Raw genomic sequence first — 19324 nt, 5'->3', positions numbered from 1 at the left:
TGATCCACAAAACCTAGAATATTTATTATCTTACCCTTTACAAAATACCTTGCCATTTTAGAGGGTCTGTTGAAACTTTCTGGGACCCAAGTCTAGAATTTAGATATTGTAAACTAAGAATGAGGCCCAATAAATTATATTTCACGTAATGCTCATGTTGATGCTGCTGATCTGGGGACTATGTTTTGAGATCCACTGCCCTAGGCCAGTAGATTTCAGCATTGGCTTAACATTAGAATCCTCTGGATTTAAAAGCCCCCCTCTGGAAGCTTTTAAAAATTGTAATGTCCAGCCCACACCTAAACCAATGAAATCAGAATTGCTAGGGGTGAGACCAAGTTTAAATAGGTTTTTAAAAGTCCCCAGATGATTCCAGTATGTGGCCTAGACTGAGAGCTCTTTCACTGTAAGCTATTATTGGAGGGTAGGATCTATGCTTTGGGCTAAGGCAAGTGCCTGACATATCACAAGTGGCAAATGAATGATTCATGAATGACAACGTATTTTCAAGTAAGTGAAATCTATGGATAGAACTCAATATCTGATGGGGTAATCCACTATTACATTGAATTGGTACCTCCGTTTCCTGTAACCTCAGAAATCTCTGGGTTTCGTGAAGCAACTTCCCATCCTTTTACCTTCTTCAAGAATGCAGCCAGCTTTTAAAAGGAATAATGACAAGCAGAGTACGAGGCTGCCACACAGCTCAGAAAATTTAGCAAGAGGTGAGAAAGAGCACAATTGACTCAATCACATTTAGGCAGCAAACTGGAATGTGGCCAGTTCTCCAATATATTAAATCCAACAAAACAGTACACTTTTCACTTATTGTGGGCATATCATTTCTCTCAAAGCTCAAAACTAGAAGACTATTGTACATGTGAATCCTTTTACATGATGACTTAAAGAGAATAATAGGGGGTAAGAAGAGGTGTTCAGATGACTGTAAAAAGCAACTGCTAAATGGGAAATAGCCATGAATTCTCATTAATTGGTCTTTTCACAGTAAGAAGAAAAAATATTAATAGCCTATTTTAAATTGTTCTCGGAGGAAAACCACATAGGCTAAATTTGTCCCAGTATATGGAAGCTAAAAGCAAAGAGAACATTCCCTTATAAAATGAAGTGAGAACAGTGATACCATTTTCCTTCCTTTCACACAGTCCACTAATTCTGTGCATCAAACGCTCTGCCTTTGAAAACACTATGGCAGAACAACCAATTCAACTGGGCAACATCAGAATAAGAAGGCAGAGGGAAAGAAGAGGAGGGTAGAAGTCAAGAACATGCAGCCCATTCTCTGAAGTTCTGGGAGAGAAGATGGAGAAAAGGACAATGGACTGAAAGGGGAAATAATGAAATAAATATCAGCCAAAGAGAGAGATGAAACTGAAAATGAAAGAAATTCTGAACTGAAGGGCAGGAAAAAGATATCAAGAAGTGAGCCACAATAGGGAGGAAAACACTAAAAGACATGGGAAAGAAGAACAAAAAAGAGAGAAAGCTGGAGATAGATTAAATGATAGAAAGAGAGCAATAGATAAAAAATTTTTTTTATAGATAGGCATTTACATATATATTTTTCTCTACAGTAACAGCAGCAGAGAAAAACAGACTTCTTTCAATGAGGCAAAGTCCAAAACCCTTAGGAATATTTGTCCCAGGCTCTGAATCAGAGATTTAAGAGCCTGATTAATTAAAGTAGCACCAGCCCCGAGCCTCAAATCACTGATTGCTGTCTATACCTCAAGGTTTCAACACTTAAGTGAAATGATTCACTATTGAGGTCATTCCCAAGCCCAAAGTGAATGAAAACATCCTTCCGTGTTGTTCTAGTTTGCTAGCTGCCGGAATGCAACACACCAGAGACGGATTGGCTTTTAATAAAAAGGGATTTATTTTGTTGGTTCCTCAGAGGAAAGGCAGCTAACTTTCCACCGAGGTTCTTTCTTACGTGGAAGGCACAAGATGGTCTATGCTGGGTTTCTCTCCAGGCCCCTGGGTTCCAACAACTTTCCCCGGGGTGACTTCTTTCTGCATCTCCAAAGGCCTGGGCTGAGCTGCAAGTGCTGAGATGAGGACTGCCGAGCTGCTTGGCTGTGCTATATCGCGTTCTCTCATTTAAGCACCAGCCAATTAAGTCAAACGTCACTCTTTGCAGGAGACACGCCTCCTAGCTGACTGCAGATGTAATTGGCAACAGATGAGGTTCACATACCTTTGGCTTATGTCCACAGCAACAAGACTAGGTATGCCAAGACTAGGTATGACATGTGTTAGTTAGATTCAGTTGTCAACTTGGCCAGGTGAGCATACCTAGTCTTGTTGCTGTGGACATAAGCCAATGGTACATGAACCTCATCTGTTGCCAATTACATCTGCAGTCAGCTAGGAGGCGAGTCTGCTGTAATGAGTGATGTTTGACTTAATTGGCTGGTGCTTAAATGAGAGATTGCAACGTAGCACAGCCTAAGCAGCTCAGCATTCCTCATCTCAGCACTTGCAGCTCAGCCCAGGCCTTTGGAGATGCAGAAAGAAGTCACCCCGGGGAAAGTTGTTGGAACCCAGGGGCCTGGAGAGAAGACCAGCAGAGACCATCCTGTGCCTTCCACGTAAGAAAGAACCTCAGTGGAAAGTTAGCTGCCTTTCCTCTGAAGAACCAACAAAATAAATCCCCTTTTATTAAAAGCCAATCCGTCTCTGGTGTGCTACATTCCAGCAGCTAGCAAACTAGAACACATGTATTTTGCAACATTTTTGTCTTACTTAAAGATGGGTCTATTTAATCATATTATGCCAGACAATGTGGCAAATTTGAAGACGTTATCCTGAAAACCTTGCATGAAATATTTACTTGGTGTTTACAATAAGCTTGTTTACTAAGGCTTAAAAAACACACATCTAAGAATTCTATATTGCACTCATTACAAAATACTAAATCTCTACAGTAGAAAGAAATTTTTTACAGGCTGAACCACACTAGCTACTGGGAAAATTTAGTATTTAAGGCTTCATACAGGTAAAAATATTTGATTTTATGTGTAGTTATATGCTACCTTATAAGCAGTGCACAGACATAAACAATATATCAAGATAAAGTGGAAATAAAACCATAATAAAATCAAGATAGAAAAGATTGCAGAAAATAAGATGAAACTAGGAGTGAAACTACATACACATTTTGCAGGCAGGTATACTCATGAGTAAGTAAACCATAAATTTGGCTCCTAATGAACTAGCAGCCAAAATGAAAGGGAAACATCACTATCTACACAATTTGCATTGTCCTTGAGATTAGTTTAAGCTATTCAGAAAAAAAAAGCACATTACTTTTCTTGTTACTAAGAACAGAATTTATCTATGGTTCCTCATAAAGAGAATGCTGTGAAATACAGTAAAAATAACCTAAACAGCAACCTTACATGAAATACAACAACCAGTTTCAATGAGTAGTTTTTATAAGATCCCTTATGCAAAGACTTCAAAACTATACTTTCTGATGATTACCTGGAATGGAGCTATGGAGCTATTCTTTTCTGCTGGCTTCAGTCAACGGTACATGCTAAGGATTCTACAAGGACACCACCTTACTAGAAGTCAATTGTGAATCTCCTTGGGATCGTGTCAAGAGAATAGTGCCAGCAAAGCAAAGATTCTGCTCCAAAAACAATTTGGCTTTACCCCAAAGAACAAAAAGAAAATCAAGTCTACAATAATTTTAATCTGAAAAAAAATGTAAGTATGTATAAGCAAATACCACAACCACAAAACCAATCTTGTTATAGCACCTGTGATAGATTTGTTTACCAATTCTCATTTCCTAAGCTTATGGCTCTCCTGACTGGATATACAAAAAACACTTCCCCTGCCCCTTGCAATTTGGCAGGACCATATGATTGGCAATCATCAATGAAACGTGTTTGGAAATGATTCATATCACTTATGGATCGAGGCAGTGTCAAACCCCTAAACAATTCTCCAGTCTCCCTCTTTTCACATTAGAATGATAGCATAAAAATCTTTACATTGGAATCATGGAATCACAAAATCACTAGACTGTTGAGTTACTGCAAGGAAAATAGCCACCCCTAGGGAAATATCCGGACTCCCAGGAGACTTGAACAGAGTGAGAAATAAAATTTTATTGTGTTAATCTCATGAGATTTGGTGTGCTGTCTTTTATTGCAGCATACGTTTAGCCTATTATGACTAATAAAGCATCCATATAAAGTATAACTCCTCAATGAACACCCAAATAAACTGCTTATGTAATCTACCTCTGGATAACTGATAGAGTTATTATCTTTATCAGATAAATGTTGGGTAACATCAACACACACACACACACGCAAACATGTCTTTGGTTTTGGAGTATTCCATTAATTCCTTCTTTCTGGCAGTTATTAAATAGACCACTGTCCAGTAAAGCCACTGTATCAGACAGGGTCCTGGCAGAAAACAAATGGTACATTCAAATGGGGTAATTGAGAACAGTTTAATAAAAAGACTCTTTAAAAGTGTGGACAGAGTTAAAGGAAACTCAGAGGGTTAAGGAGAATCCACAAGGTCTCATGTAATACCCCAGGCTAGGAAGAATATAGATACATTACCATGCCTACCCCTGCCATGGTAAAGGGGATAAAATGGTTTTTGAGAAATAAATGAAACCACAGCCAACTTGTAGCCCAGTCTCTCTTTTCTCTAGTTTTCTGATCTTCTGTGACTGCATCTCATTGGCTATATCCAAACAGAAACCAGAGCAGAAAGAGATTGTTCATACAGTCCAAAGAAGCCTGCCCCCCAGAGAACTGAAAAGGGTGGAGATGGGTGGAACATGAATCTTCAGGGGGGAAATGGAGCATATCCAGGATAGCTACTCAAAATCATGACATCTGAATATTGGATAATTTCTATCTTTCTGTTATCTCTCAGGGAAGACCAATATAAAATAATATTAAGCCATTTTATGCAGTATTATTTTATCCCTACCAGATATTATTTTTGGAATCATCAAAATGCCTATCAACTCCCAAGGTAGTACTACATATGCTTCTGTACATATACCAATATTTAAGCATTTATATTGAGCTAATGCTACTTAACCCACAACCTATTCCTGTGCAAAAGTCAAAGACAATTTTATGTTAACACTTGGTAGTTTTCTCCTGAAGTTGATAATTAGTGAAAAAGACTGGTGGAGAAATCAGATAGGAGACTATCACAATATCACAGACAAAATGTTCTGAGATTCTAAGGAAGGAATCAAGAGGGATTGAAACACAGTAACAGATGAGAGGGATGTTCTATAGGTTGAATAAATACATTTGCAGGTATTGATTGTGGAGACTGAAGCCATAAAAGGACTTAAGAAAACAAAAACTTCTGATTTGTCTGAGAGAAGGAGCTAAGAAAGTTGTGCTGATTCCAGCCTGACATATCATAGCCAATTTGAATGGATTCAGTGTTTAAGGACCCAGTTTATTCATCATGACAAACTAGCCAGCCAGCCCCTAGGACATAAATGTTAGAGGGTTAGGAGACAAGATCAATCCTTCTTTCACTACCCCTCAACCTTTTCTGGACAGAAAATTTACCCTTTGACCAGAGGTGTGTAAGCCCCACAGTCAGACCCTGTGTACAAATAGAACAAGGTGAGAATTAAAACCAGGTCCTTTTCTTTAAAAAGCATTCAATACACTCTAGGTGAATCATTTATTTATAATATAGTACTACAATGAAATTATGTAACTGGTACAGTGGTGTTACAAAAAAAAAAGATTGTAATTAACTTTACTCAAGTTATGGAGAATCCTTCTTTAAACATTTTAGCTGGATCTTGAAGCATGAGTATTTTAGTAGGTGGCTAAATGAAGGAAGGAGATTATTTCAAGGTATAATCTTTGCAAAAAACTCAGAAGCAAGAAGTAGCATAGCACCTCAGTGACTCAACAAGTACTATTTTAAAGCCGTGTCATACAAAGAAAAGGGTTTGTTCAGTGTTGAGAAAAACAATGAAAGAAGAGGCTAGAGAAGTATTTAAGGATTAGACTATGAGGAGGCTTGTTTGGACTTCATGCTGTAGTAAGTGAAGTAAGTGATGGTGAGTCTTTGAAGGATTTTAATCACGAGAACATAAGTAGGTCTTATTTATAAACACACACAAATAGCAATGTGGTTGATGGATTGGATGAAGACTGAAGGTAGGGAAACCAGTTGTGAGACAGACACAAGCCTTTGGGCAGGAAATGGTGAGAGCAACTACTAAAGTAGTGGCATTGCAGATAGAGAAAATGGGACAAGATATAGTAGAAGAGGGTCAGCGGATAGAATTCCAGCATCTTCCATTTTAGAGAGAAGAAGTCAACTGATCTGACTTCCCAATGACTACTTTATAGCAATTAATATTTGAGATTGACCAGTATGATGTGACAGAATGAACTCTGAACAAGGAGTCAGAAAAAATAATTTTAGTCCCAGCTCAGCTATTATATAGCTATGTGACTTTGGAAGACTCTTTTCTTTCTCTGGATCCAAATTCCTCATCTGAAAAATGTAAGGAATTGCTTGATGACCTGTGAAGTCCCTTCTATCTCGGCATTTCTATGGCTATGTGGATGGTTTTAAGACAAGGAGGCAGGCAGTTCTGAACTCCTTCAACTAAAGAGAACAGGAAATCAAATCCATGGAACAGCAGGTAGGATGAAAGATGTTTGTGTCACTTAAGGAAAATTGTACATAAACATGAGCGCAGTCACTTCTCATTATCAAGGCATTGATTATTCATTTTCCATTTATTCTTGACCTCAATTCTCCTCCTCCTGACTGCTTGGCATTTAGATAAGTTGTTATTCATTAACATCTCCAACATAAGGTGAGAAGGGAAAGAAGGAAATAAAGTCACAGCATCTTCAGCTTATTAGCAACTCTGTCTTTTTTATTTCAAGTGGATTTAAGAGGAAGAAGATTGAAGCTGTAAACTAACAACAAGGTGTTACAATTATCCATGGATTTCAATGATACAGATTTGCCCCAGTCTTACATACAACTAACAGTTTAATATCATATATTACCTGCAAAGAATGAAAAGAGTATTTAGGTGAACATTAAAATCAAGCAAATAGAAAGCAAATTAGAAGTTCTTTTAAAGATCTGTTTTACTTCTTGGTATGAAAACAGTGTTGCAGCACTGTTCCTTCCAAGACATTCTCCAAGATCTAGTAACTTAAAATTATTTGGGCAAAAATGTCTTCACTGCTTCTTTTGAAATACTGTCCAATGGACTGATAATGCTCAGATGGAAATGCTTAGCCCTTCTATAGAGGGACAGTTAGTTGGGAGTAAACGAGTTTCCTGGCACTTCAGGAAACTAACTGCTTTTCCCTTGGAAAACCCAAATGCACTTACTAAAAGGAAATAGAATGGCTTTATGCCATTTTCTATTTAATATATTCAAGAAATATAAATCAGAAACAGGCAGACTGGTCTGGAGCTCCAGGGGTAGCTGTAGCTACCCTACATACAAAATATTGGTATTTTGTACCAAACATACAAAATCTGCCCAGGGAATCTGGATTAGGGGTACAAATCAACATTTGTGGTATCTGGATATCTAACCATGAAGGTAGTTTTATGAAATATGAGATTTTGCTACATATAAAGATATTGTCTCCTGGGATTTTTGTTAATCAGCACTATATGCCAAAATATTTTTGTATCTTTACCCTTTGTCTTTATCAGTCATTTGGAAATTGGTACCAGTATTCAAGGGCAGTTTGAATAGGAGGGGAGCATTCAAAGGCTTTAAAAAATTAAAGGTTTAACATCAGGATGATTTAGATATTCTGGAGAATATAAAAATTCTCCATCCTTTAAAGCACCAATAGTGTGAATAATAATGATTTTTAACACTTTGCAATTCAAAAACCACCTTCTTATACATTGTCTCATTTAACCTTTACAACAGTCCTTTACATTGAGTACCATCATCCTTATTTTAGAGACGAGAAAATTAAGGTTTGGGAAATACATTAATTAAGTCACTCAATGGTTAACAGCAAAATTTGAATTTGGGTTTAGGTCCTCAGAAGCTAAGTCCACTTCCTACACTTTAGTTGCCATATTGATTATATAATTCTGCTCAGGAAGAACAAGCCTTAATTTAATTGGGTAACAAGCTGGGTAATTGGACCAGTGAGGGTTTTTTATTCAATGACTTAATTTTTAAAAAGTTTCAGAAAATGATGTCTTCTGGTTATTGAAATCCTTTTTCGTTTCAACTTTTTTGTTGTTAACCATCATTATAGCACATATTTTTATCCATTTTTCTGGCATAATAAAGCATTTGAAAAATAGTTGAATCTTAGAGGCTCACATAGTAAATTAAATATATGTTGATTGACAAACTGCAGAGCTTCCAAGTCAGCATTCTAGCCAATTACTATGATTGTCGAGGAATGTAAGTAAAAGTATAGGATTCTAAACCAAATTTATACTGCCTTCAACATACACCAAGGAAGTTATTACAATAAATCACTGATGAGAGTTTGTCAGATTATTTACTTTTTTCTCCCTGAAATCAAGTTCAAGAAAAAATTTCTCTTATGGGTCATGATGAATTTAATTTTTGTTATATTATATAAATAACTTTCCATGTAAATTGACACCATTTTCATCACATCTAGATACAAAGCCAAGAATCACCAGACTGAACAAAATGTAAATTAACTGAGAACCATGGATCAAGTGAAAAATTCATGCCCATTTCTTGGAGATATCTATGAGGCTACCGTAGATGAAGATTTCATTTATTCTGGAGAAGGAAATCAAACCAGTGTTGTGTAACTTCTTGAAACATCTGTGACGGCATCAAAATCTACATTATGAAGAAGAAAGAGGTAGAAGAAATACAGTCTTGAAGTAACACTAGAGCCATCCTGGTGTGCTAAGACAGGAATCAAATGGCAGCTCTATAAAGTAGAATTAAGGAATTTGGTGACATCAGGGTGGATACATCATAATACATCCACCTTAACAAATTCAATAAAAAATACAGAATTTAATGCATTTGAATGTAATTTTTCCTTCAACAAAGGAGATTTAGAACACAGAAACTTTAATAATTTTTGATTAACATTTTTCTAAGATCTTTTTAGCCACTCTCTTCTCTCAAAGGGTATGAAAAACAAATCCTCGAAGTTCCCCCTGCTAAGATTTTGCTTGGAACCAAAGACATACTCAAACAATCATTTTCTCATTAATACAAGGGAGAAGCAGGATTGCCACCATCTCTTCTTTGCCTGTGGCCCTTAGTAACCCTAAATAATATTTCAGAAGTGATTGCCCTCATTATTTATAATTCTCCAGTGAAATATTTTTCTCTAACAGAGATCAAATGTGTCTTACATTAATTCATATTATAGCTAAATTTTGACAAGTTCTGATCTATGTGTTTTATATATGATAGTGATCTGATTGCACTATGATAAATCTTACTATTTACATGTATTAAAATACTCAATAAAAGGCTAACAAAATTTTCCCAATTAGCATAGGCATTAACCTTTATTTGTATCTAATATGCTAAATCAACTGAAGAATAATTACTCTGGAGATTATACCAAAAGATGCCAATTTAGTATCTCAATTTCTTCATGTTATATAAATTGATGAAATTATGGGCAGCTCCATGCTATAGCTAAATTCAATGATTCATTCTTAATTTCTTTCAACTGCCTCCATAAAAACAATTTGTATTTCAGAAGATATGTTAAACACAAGCAATCTGTAATGAATGCTAGTTCCTTTAAAATGTTTGCTTTTCAGTAAAACTAGAAAATATCCCACATTGATTTCTCTGAATTCTTCAACCCACAGATTAAAAATAAGCAGCTATATTACATCCCATTTGATTATATATTTACTTATACATTTATAAGAGGATTTAATTGGGTTGTAATAAACAATCACATCCCAAGTACTGCTGCTGTCCCTATGATTTGGGAATAAAATTTCTATTAATAAATTTTGGGTGGTTGGGAGACAGAAGCCATCTATAAACACCATAATTCATGCATAGAAGTAAATCTGGAACTGTATATCTAGAGCTCAAAAGAAGTCACAATAAAATTTCAGGATTCAAAACAATTCAGTATGCTCTGCCTTCTTTGCTAGCCCTTACTTTGTATCTCTGTACTTTGAGAAGAGCTAGCACTTCTGTTGGACAAAGATGAAGGGATAGGACTTTTATTCAAGTCTCCAGCACTAAGAAATAAAGAATGTGTTATGTCAAATGTCCATATGATTTTAAAGCAAGCAGGACTATGGAGACAGAAATAAATTACAAAGCAACATAGATATACTTGGAAAATCTTCCTGTGAAACAGATATAAAATCAATAGTAGAAAATGGAAAGTCTTAGGGAAGAGATTAGACTTAAAGATCAAAATAACAAAACCTTGGACACATCCAACAGAATGGAAGTGGCCTCATTAAAAATCAGCATATGGCGGACCATGGTGGCTCAGCAGGTAGAGTTCTCACCTGCCAGGCCAGAAACCCGGGTTCTATTCCCAGTGCCTGCCCATGCAAGAAAAAAAAGAAAAAAGAAAAAAAAATCAGCATAACGGAGAGGTTCTAAGATGGCAGCTAAGTGAGGTGTGAAATTTAGTTCATCCTCCAAAGCAGCTAGTAAATAGCCAGGGACAGTAGAGAACAACTGCTGGTGGAACATCAGTGACTGGACACACAGTGTGCACCATTCTGGACAAGCTGGATGAGCTGTGATCCCACCAAGAACTATAAGTCCCCCTAGCTGCAGATGCCAGTGCCCTTCCCCTACAGGCTGCTTCCCAGAGGGGAAAGGAAAGAGAGTTTACCAGCAGCAAGGGCTGAGCTCAATCAAGCTCCAACTGTGGAATTACTTAACAAATTCTGACTACTGAAAGTAGGCCCCCAGCTCAGACAAACTTTGAGTCAGAGCTAAAGTTACTAGAAGTTTTTGCCCAAGTATAGAGGGGGCAGGGCTCACACACACACAAAAATTTTTGAATTAGACAGCACAAAATAATTGAAAACAGCTGGACCTTAAAAGGGGGGGGCAGCACATAGAACCTGGAGATCCATAGAGCAATGTACCAACTCAAGCTCTTGATTAACAAACCCAAGGAACGGGGTTCCCGTTCTGAAAAGGAATTTTTTTTGCTTTGTTTCTACTGCTTAACTGCTCATTAGATAGAACTGCACGGCTTCTCAGGCTCCAACCGCCGCAGGCAAGGGAGGAATTAAGCTTGTCTGAGAGACAAAGAGTCTGGTTAGGTGAAAGAAATTAACTCCCTGGAGGCTGTGCCTTCCCCAGGAGAGGGGTGGGGCCCAGCTCAGGTGGAATCCCTCCCTCAAGAAATTCAGACCCCGGGGTCTGGAAAACTGAAGCAATTAAAGCCAGCCTACAAACTCCCCTCTGTCTCAACCATGCCCCCAGCAGGGAGAATCTGCTGAAATTAAAGGTATTACATCACTTTATACTGGTGGGAAGCTGCAGGCAAAAAAGCACCACATGCTGGGCAGGACAGGAAAAGCACAGTGTCTAGAGGCTTCACAGGAAAGTCTGTCAACCTGCTGGGTCTCACCCTCAGGGAAAACTGATACAGGTGACTCTTTCCTCCTAAGAAGAGGTTGGTCTAGTCTGGGAAAATCTGACTGAGGGGGAGTGTCTACAAAATCTAAGTAGACCTGCCAAAGGAAAAAGTAAGGCTCCATATAGGCAGGGCAAGAAACAAGAACTGAAAAATTCTGATCCGTTAAACAAAATCTATGCTAGATGTCTAAAATAAGCTGAAATGAATGTTAAAGAACAGATAGAGAAAAAAACCATTCAGCAAGAAAATCCTAGGTAAAAGAGTGAAAACAATCTTCAGAATAAACTAATAAGGAAATTAAATGCCTAGATGCCAGCAAAAAATAAGAAGTCATACCAGGAAAATTGAAGATATGGCCCAGTCAAAGGAGCAAACCAACAATACAAATGAGATACAGGAGTTGAAACTAATTCAGGATGTTCAAACAGACATGGAAAATCTCAGCAAAATCAAATCAGTGAGTTGAGGGAGAATATGAAGAAGGCAATGGGTGAACAAAAAGAAGAAATTAAAAGTCTGAAAAAACAAATCACAGAACATATGGCATAGTAGAATAGATGTTAAAAAAAAAACATGGAAACCTACAATGTTAGATTTCAAGAGGCAGAAGAAAGGATTTGTGAACTGGAGGATGGGACATCTGAAATCCATCAAGCAAAGGAAAATATAGGGAAAAGAATGGGAAAATACGAGCAGGGACTCAGGGAACTGAATGACAGCATGAATTGCAGGAATATATGTGCTGTGGGTGTCCCAAAAGAATAAGAAAAGGGAAAAGGAGGGGAAAGACTAATGGAAGAAATTATCACTGAAAATTTCCCAACTTTTATTAAAGACTTAAAATTTCATATCCAAGAAGTGTAGCTTACCACAAATAGAATAGATCCAAATAGACATACTCCAAGATAATTACTAATCAGAATGTCAGGTGTCAAAGAGAACAAGGGAATTTTGAAAGCAGCAAGAGAAAAGTAATCCATCACATACAAGGGAAGCCCAATAAGACTATGCATAGATTTCTCAGCATAAACCACAGAGGTGAGAAGACAATGGCATGAAATATTTAAGATTCTAAAAGAGAAAATCAACCAACCAAGACTTCTATATCCAGCAAAATTGTCCATAAAAAATGAGGGGGAAATAAAAACATTTTCAGACAAAAAATTACTGAGAGTATTTGTGACCAAGAGACCAGCTCTGTGAGAAATACTAAAGGGAGCACTAGAGGAAGATAGGAAAAGACAGGAGAGAGAGGTTTGGAGAAGAGTGTAGAAATGAAGACTATCAGTAAAGGCAAAAAGAGAAAAAAAATGAATATGACATGTAAATCCAAAAGGCAAAACCTTAGAAGAAAGTACTGCCCTTACAGTAATAACATGAAATGTTAATGGATTAACCCCCCCAATCAAAAGACATAGACTGGCAGAATGGATTTTTAAAAAGGGATCCATCTATACGCTGTCTATAGGAGATGCATTTTACAACCAGGGACAAATGTAGGTTTAAAGTGAAAGGTTGGGAAAAGATATTTCATGCAAACAACAAACAGAAAAGAGCAGGAGTGTCTATAATAATATCCAACAAATTAGATTTCAAAAGTAAAACAATTAAGAGACAAAGAAGGACACTATTTTTTAATAAAAGGAACAATTCAACAAGAAGATAAAATGATAAATATTTATGTACCAAGCCAGAGTGCTCCAAAATACATGAGGCAAACACTAAAAACACCAAAAAGAGAAATGGACACATCTACCATTATAGTTGGAGACTGCAATTCCCTGGTCTCATCAATGGATAGAACATTTAGGCAGAGGATCAGTAAAGAAACAAGGAATTTGAATAATACAATAAATCAACTAGACTTAACAGAAATCTATAGAACATTACACTCCACAACAGCAGGATATATCTTTTTTCTCAAGTGATCATGGGTCATTCTCAAGGATAGACCATATGCAGGGTTGCAAAGCAAGTCTCAATGAATTTTAAAACATTGAAATCTTACAAAACACTTTCTCAGACCACAAAGGAATGAAATTGGAAATCAATAACAGGCAGAGGGACAGAAAATTCACAAATATATGGAGACTCAACAAACACTCTTAAACAACCAGTAAGTCAAGGAAGAAATTACAAGAGAAATCAGTAAATATCTTGAGGCAAAAGAAAATGAAAACACAACATATCAAAATTTATGGGATGCAGCAAAGGCATTGCTAAGAGGGAAATTCATTGCCTTAAATGCCTATATAAAAAAAGAAGAAAGAGCAAAAATCAAGGAATTAACTGTTCATTGGAAGAACTAGAGAAAGAAAAGCAAACTAACCCCAAATCAAGCAAAAGTAAATAAATAATGAAGATTAGAACAAAAATACACAAAATTGAGAAACATAAAGTAATCAAGAACATCAGCAAAACTGGAAGTTGGTTCTATGAGAAAATCAATAAGATTGATGGGTCCTTAGCAAGATTGAGAAAAAGAAGAAGAGAGAGGATGCAAATAAATAAGATCAGAAATGGAAGAGGAGACATAACCACTGACCTTGCAGAAATAAAGGAGGTAATGATAGGACATTATGAGTAATTTTATTCCAATAAACTAAACAACATAGATAATGAACAGCTTCCTAGACAGGCATGAAAACCAACACTGACTTGAGAAGAAATAGATGACCTCAACAACCCTATTGAAAGTAAGGAAACTGAATCAGTCATTAAGAAGCTCACAAAAAGAAAAGTCCAGGACCAGACAGCTTCACATATGAATGCTACCAAGCATTTAAGAAAAAATTAGTACCAATCCTGATCAAAGTCTTCAAAAAAATTGAAGAGGAGGGAAGGCTATCTAACTTTTTCTATAAAGCCAACATCACTGTCATACCAAAACCAGACAAAGATACTACAAGAAAACAAAATTACAGACCAATCTCTCTAATGAATATAGATGCAAAAATCCTCAACGAAATTCTTGCTAATCAAATCCAGTAACATATTAAAAGAATATGACCAAGTGGGATTTATTCCAGTTATGCAAGGATGATTCAACATAAGAAAATTAATTAATGCAATACACCATTTCGACAAATCAAAGCAGAAAAATGACATGTTCATCTCAATTGATGCAGAAGAGGCATTTGACAAAATTCGACATCCTTTCTTGATGAAAACACTTCAAAGAACAGGAATAGAAGGGAACTTCCTCAACATTATAAAGGGAATATATGAAAAACCCACAGCTAATATCATCCTCAATAAAGCTTTCCCTGTAAGATCAGGAACAAGACAAGGATGTCCACTGCCACCATTGTTATTCAACATTGTGTTGGAAGTTCTAACCAGAGGTAGAAACAAGCAAAAGAAATACAAGACATCAAAATTGGAAAGGAAAAGTAAAACTCTCACTGTTTTCTGATGATATGATACTGTATGTCAAAAACCCCAAAAAATCCACAGCAAAATTCCTATGGTTAATAAATGAGTACAGCAAAGTGGCAAGTTACAAGATTAACACTCAAAAACCTGTAGTGTGGGCGGGCCGCGGTGGCTCAGCGGGCAAAGTGCTTGCCTGCTATGCCGGAGGACCTCGGTTCGATTCCCGGCCCCAGCCCATGTAACGAAAACGGAGAAACAAAATACAATAAAACAAGAAAATGTTTAAAAGATGTTTCCCTTTCTTCCTCTCTTCCTTCCTTCTATCCTTCCTTCCTTCTCTCTGTCTTTCCTTTAAAAAAAAAAAAAAAAAAAAAAAAAAACCTGTAGTGTTTCTATACACTAGTGTTCTAGTTTGCTAGCTGCCAGAATGCAACACACCAGACATGGATTGGCTTTTAATGAAAGGGGATTTATTATGTTAGTTCTTCAGAGGAAGGGCAACTAACTTTCCACTGAGGTTCTTTCTTACATGGGAAGTCAAAGGATGATCTCTGCTGGCCTTCTCTCCAAGCCTCTGGGTTCCAAAAGCTTTCCCCGGGGTTTTTTCTTTCTGCATCTCCAAAGGCCTGGGCTGAGCTGCAAGTGCTGAGATGAGGTATGCTGAGTTGCTTAGGCTGTACTACATTGAGCTCTCACATTTAAGCACCAGTCAGTTAACTCAAATGTCATTCATTGCAGCAGGTACACCTCCTAGATGACTGCAGATGTAAATCACCAACAGATGAGGTTCACGTACCATTGGCTCATGTTCACAGCAATAGAACTAGGTACCTTCACCTGGCCAAGTTGACAACTGAATCTAACTACCACAACTAGTAATGAGCAATCTGATGGCGAAATCAAGAAAAAAATTCCACTTATGATTGCAACCAAAAGAATAAAACATTTAGGAATAAATTTAACTAAGGATACAAGAGACCCATACAAAAAAAATTACAAAAAATTGCTAAAAGAAATCAGGGAAGACCTAAATAAATGGAAGGGCATACTGCGTTCATGGACTGGAAGACTAAATATAGTCAAGATGTCAATTCTACCTAAATTGATTTATAGATTCAATGCAATACCAATTAAATTAAAAGTAAGTACGTTCCCAAAAACTTACTTTTCAGAAATAGAAAAACCAATAGCCAAATTTATTTGGAAGGGCAGGTTGCCCCAAATAGCTAAAAATAACTTGAGAATGAAAAATGAAGTCATAGCTCTCACACTACCTGACTTTAAGGCATATTACAAAGCTACAGTGGTCAAAACAGCATGGTACTGGCATGAAGATAAACTGACCTATGGAATTGAATAGAGTGTTCAGATATGGACTCTCTCATCTACAAACAATAGATCTTTGATAAGGCAGTCAAACCAATTCACCTGGGACAGAGCAGTCTCTTCAATTTTTTTTTTTATTTGGTACTTGGAGAACTGGATATCCATATGCAAAAGAATGAAAGAGAATCCATTTATCATGCCTTATACAAAAAATAACTCAAAATAGGTATTGTATGGCAATATCTTATAAAACTTGTAATAGGAGGCAGTTTTCCTAGATGTTATACCCAAAGCACAAGCTTTGAATAAAGAAACAGATAAATTGGAACACCTCAAAATTAAACACTTTGTGCATCAAAGAACTTTGTCAAGAAAGTAAAAAGGCAGCCTACACAATGGGAGACAATATTTGGAAATGACACATCAGATAAGGGTCTAGTGTCCAGAATAAATAAACAGATTGTTCAACTCAAGAATAAAAAAACAAATAACCCCATTTAAACATGGGCAACATGAACAGACACTTCTCAAAAGAGGAAATACAAATGGCTAAAAGGCACATGAAAAAATGCTCAACTTCCCCACCTATTAGGAAAATGCAAATCAAAAGCACAATGAGCTATTATCTCATACCCACCAAAGAACAGCCATTAACAAAAAAACAGGAAATGACAACTGCTGGGGAGGTTGTGGAGAAAGAGGCACATTTATCCACTGTTGGTAGGAATGTAAAATGATACAACCACTGTGGAAGGTATTTTGGTGGTTCTGCAGGAAGCTAAGTATAGAATTGCTATAAGATTCAGCAATCCCATTGCCATGTATCTATTCAGAGGACATGAGGGCAAGGACACAAATGGGCATTTGCACACCAATGTTTATAACAGCATTTTTACAGTTGCCAAGAGAGAGAAACAGTCCAAATGTCCATCAATAGATGAGTGGCTAAACAAGCTGTGGTATATGCATATGATGGAATGAAGAATAAAGTCATGAAACATGTAACAATGTGGGTGGACCTTCAGGACATTATGCTGACTGAAATTAGCCAGAAACAAAAGGACAAATACTGTATGATCTCACGGATATGAACTAACATTAATGAATGAACTTGGAAAATTTCAGTTAAGAACATCAGGATATAGAACTAGGATAGAGATTGGGTAATTGGAGCTGAAGGGATACAGGTTGTGCAATAAGACTGATTGTAAAAATTCACAATACTACCTGATTGTAGCACAATAATGTAAGTACACTGAATAAAGCTGAATATGAGAATGATAGAGGGAGGATGGCTGGGGACACATATGAAACCAGAAAGAAAGTTAGATGATAAAGACTGAAATGGTATAATCTCGGAATGCCTAGAGTGTGGGCTGATAGTGACTAATTGTACAAATTAAAAAATGCTTTTGCCTGAGGAAGAACAAAGGAATGTCAATATTGCAGGGTATTGAAAATAGATGGTCATTCATATTTTAAAGCTTCAACTTCTGTGTGAGACTAAGGCAAACAATGTTTGTTGAGCACAGAATTTATATTTTAACTAGTGCATTTCTTAATTTAACTTATATGGGCAGTTTAATTGAACACCATAAGTGCATGGAACCTTGAATAGGGCATGAGATTTTGTAGGTTTGTCCAGGTTAGTGTGATGCCCTGATAAATCCCAGAGTGTTTTGAACTGTAAATAAAGTATTTGGAAAGTCCCCTTGGGGGAATGGGGAGAAATGGAGAAAATTCAAATTTCCCATTTGGAGAATTCCTGATCTTCTCACAAACAATGGGGACAACCAAATCAATTGACCAAGCTCTCGATCTTGAGGTTTGTTCCTATGAAACTTACCCCACAAAGGATAGGCTAATCCTACTTAAAATTAGGCCTAAGAGTTACCTCCAGAGAACCTCTTTTGTTGCTCAGATGTGGCCTCTCTCTCAGTTAAGATGGCAAGTGAACTTACTGCCCTCCCCCTCTCTATGTGGGACATTACTCCCAGGGGTGTAAGTCTCCCTGGCAACGTGGGACAGAAGTCCTATAATGAGCTGGGATTTAGCTCAAGGGATTGTGAAAACCTTCTCAACTGAAAAGGAGAAGAGAGAAATGAGACGAAATAAAGTGTCAATGGCTGAGAGATTCCAAACAGAGTTGAGAGGAGGTTATTCTTACACATTGAGTAGATATCACCTTGTTATTCAAGATGTAATGGAGAGGCTGGAGGGAACTGCCTGAAAATGTGGAGCTCTTTTCCAGTAGCCGTGTTTCTTGAAGATGATTGTATAATGATATAGCTTTCGCAATGTGACTGTGTGATTGTGAAAACTTTGTGTCTGATGCTTCTTTTATCTATGGTATGGACAGATGAGTAAAAAATATGGATAAAAAATAAACAAATAATGGGGGAGCAAAAGTTAAAATAAATTGAGTAGATTGAAATACTAGTGGTCAATGAAAGGGAGTGGTAAGTGGCATGGCATGTAGGAGTTTTTTTTCCTTTTTTCTTTCTTTTGCTGGAGAGATGCAAATGTTCAAAAAAATGATCACAGTGATGAATACACAACTATGTGATAAAAAATGTACTTGGAAATGTATTGGTTTTTTTTCATGTTATTATTCACAATAAAATAATGCTAAAAAGAATATATTATTCCTTCTAGCCTCTTATATTCTAGCTGCTCCAGAATATAAGAGCAGAATATAAGCTGCTCTTATATTCTGGAGCAGCTAGAAGGAAAAATCTGAGATGATGGTGTTGTAGCCCATGACAAACTTTGGGTTCTGTCCTGTAACTACTTGTTGAAGAGTGATTTGAAAATTACTGTTTCTTTACTTTCTTTGCATTGTATATGTGTTAAATTATATAATAAAAAAGTTAAAAATTAAACAAATAATGTGGCAACAGAGGTTAAAATACATTGAGTAGATTGAAATACTAGTGGTTAACGAGAGGGAGGGGTAAGGAGTATGGTATATTTGAGTTTTTTTTTTTCTT

The sequence above is a fragment of the Tamandua tetradactyla genome, chromosome X, assembly GCF_023851605.1.
Source record: "Tamandua tetradactyla isolate mTamTet1 chromosome X, mTamTet1.pri, whole genome shotgun sequence".
Taxonomy (NCBI): Eukaryota; Metazoa; Chordata; class Mammalia; order Pilosa; family Myrmecophagidae; genus Tamandua; species Tamandua tetradactyla.
This window is presented reverse-complemented; position numbering follows the sequence as displayed.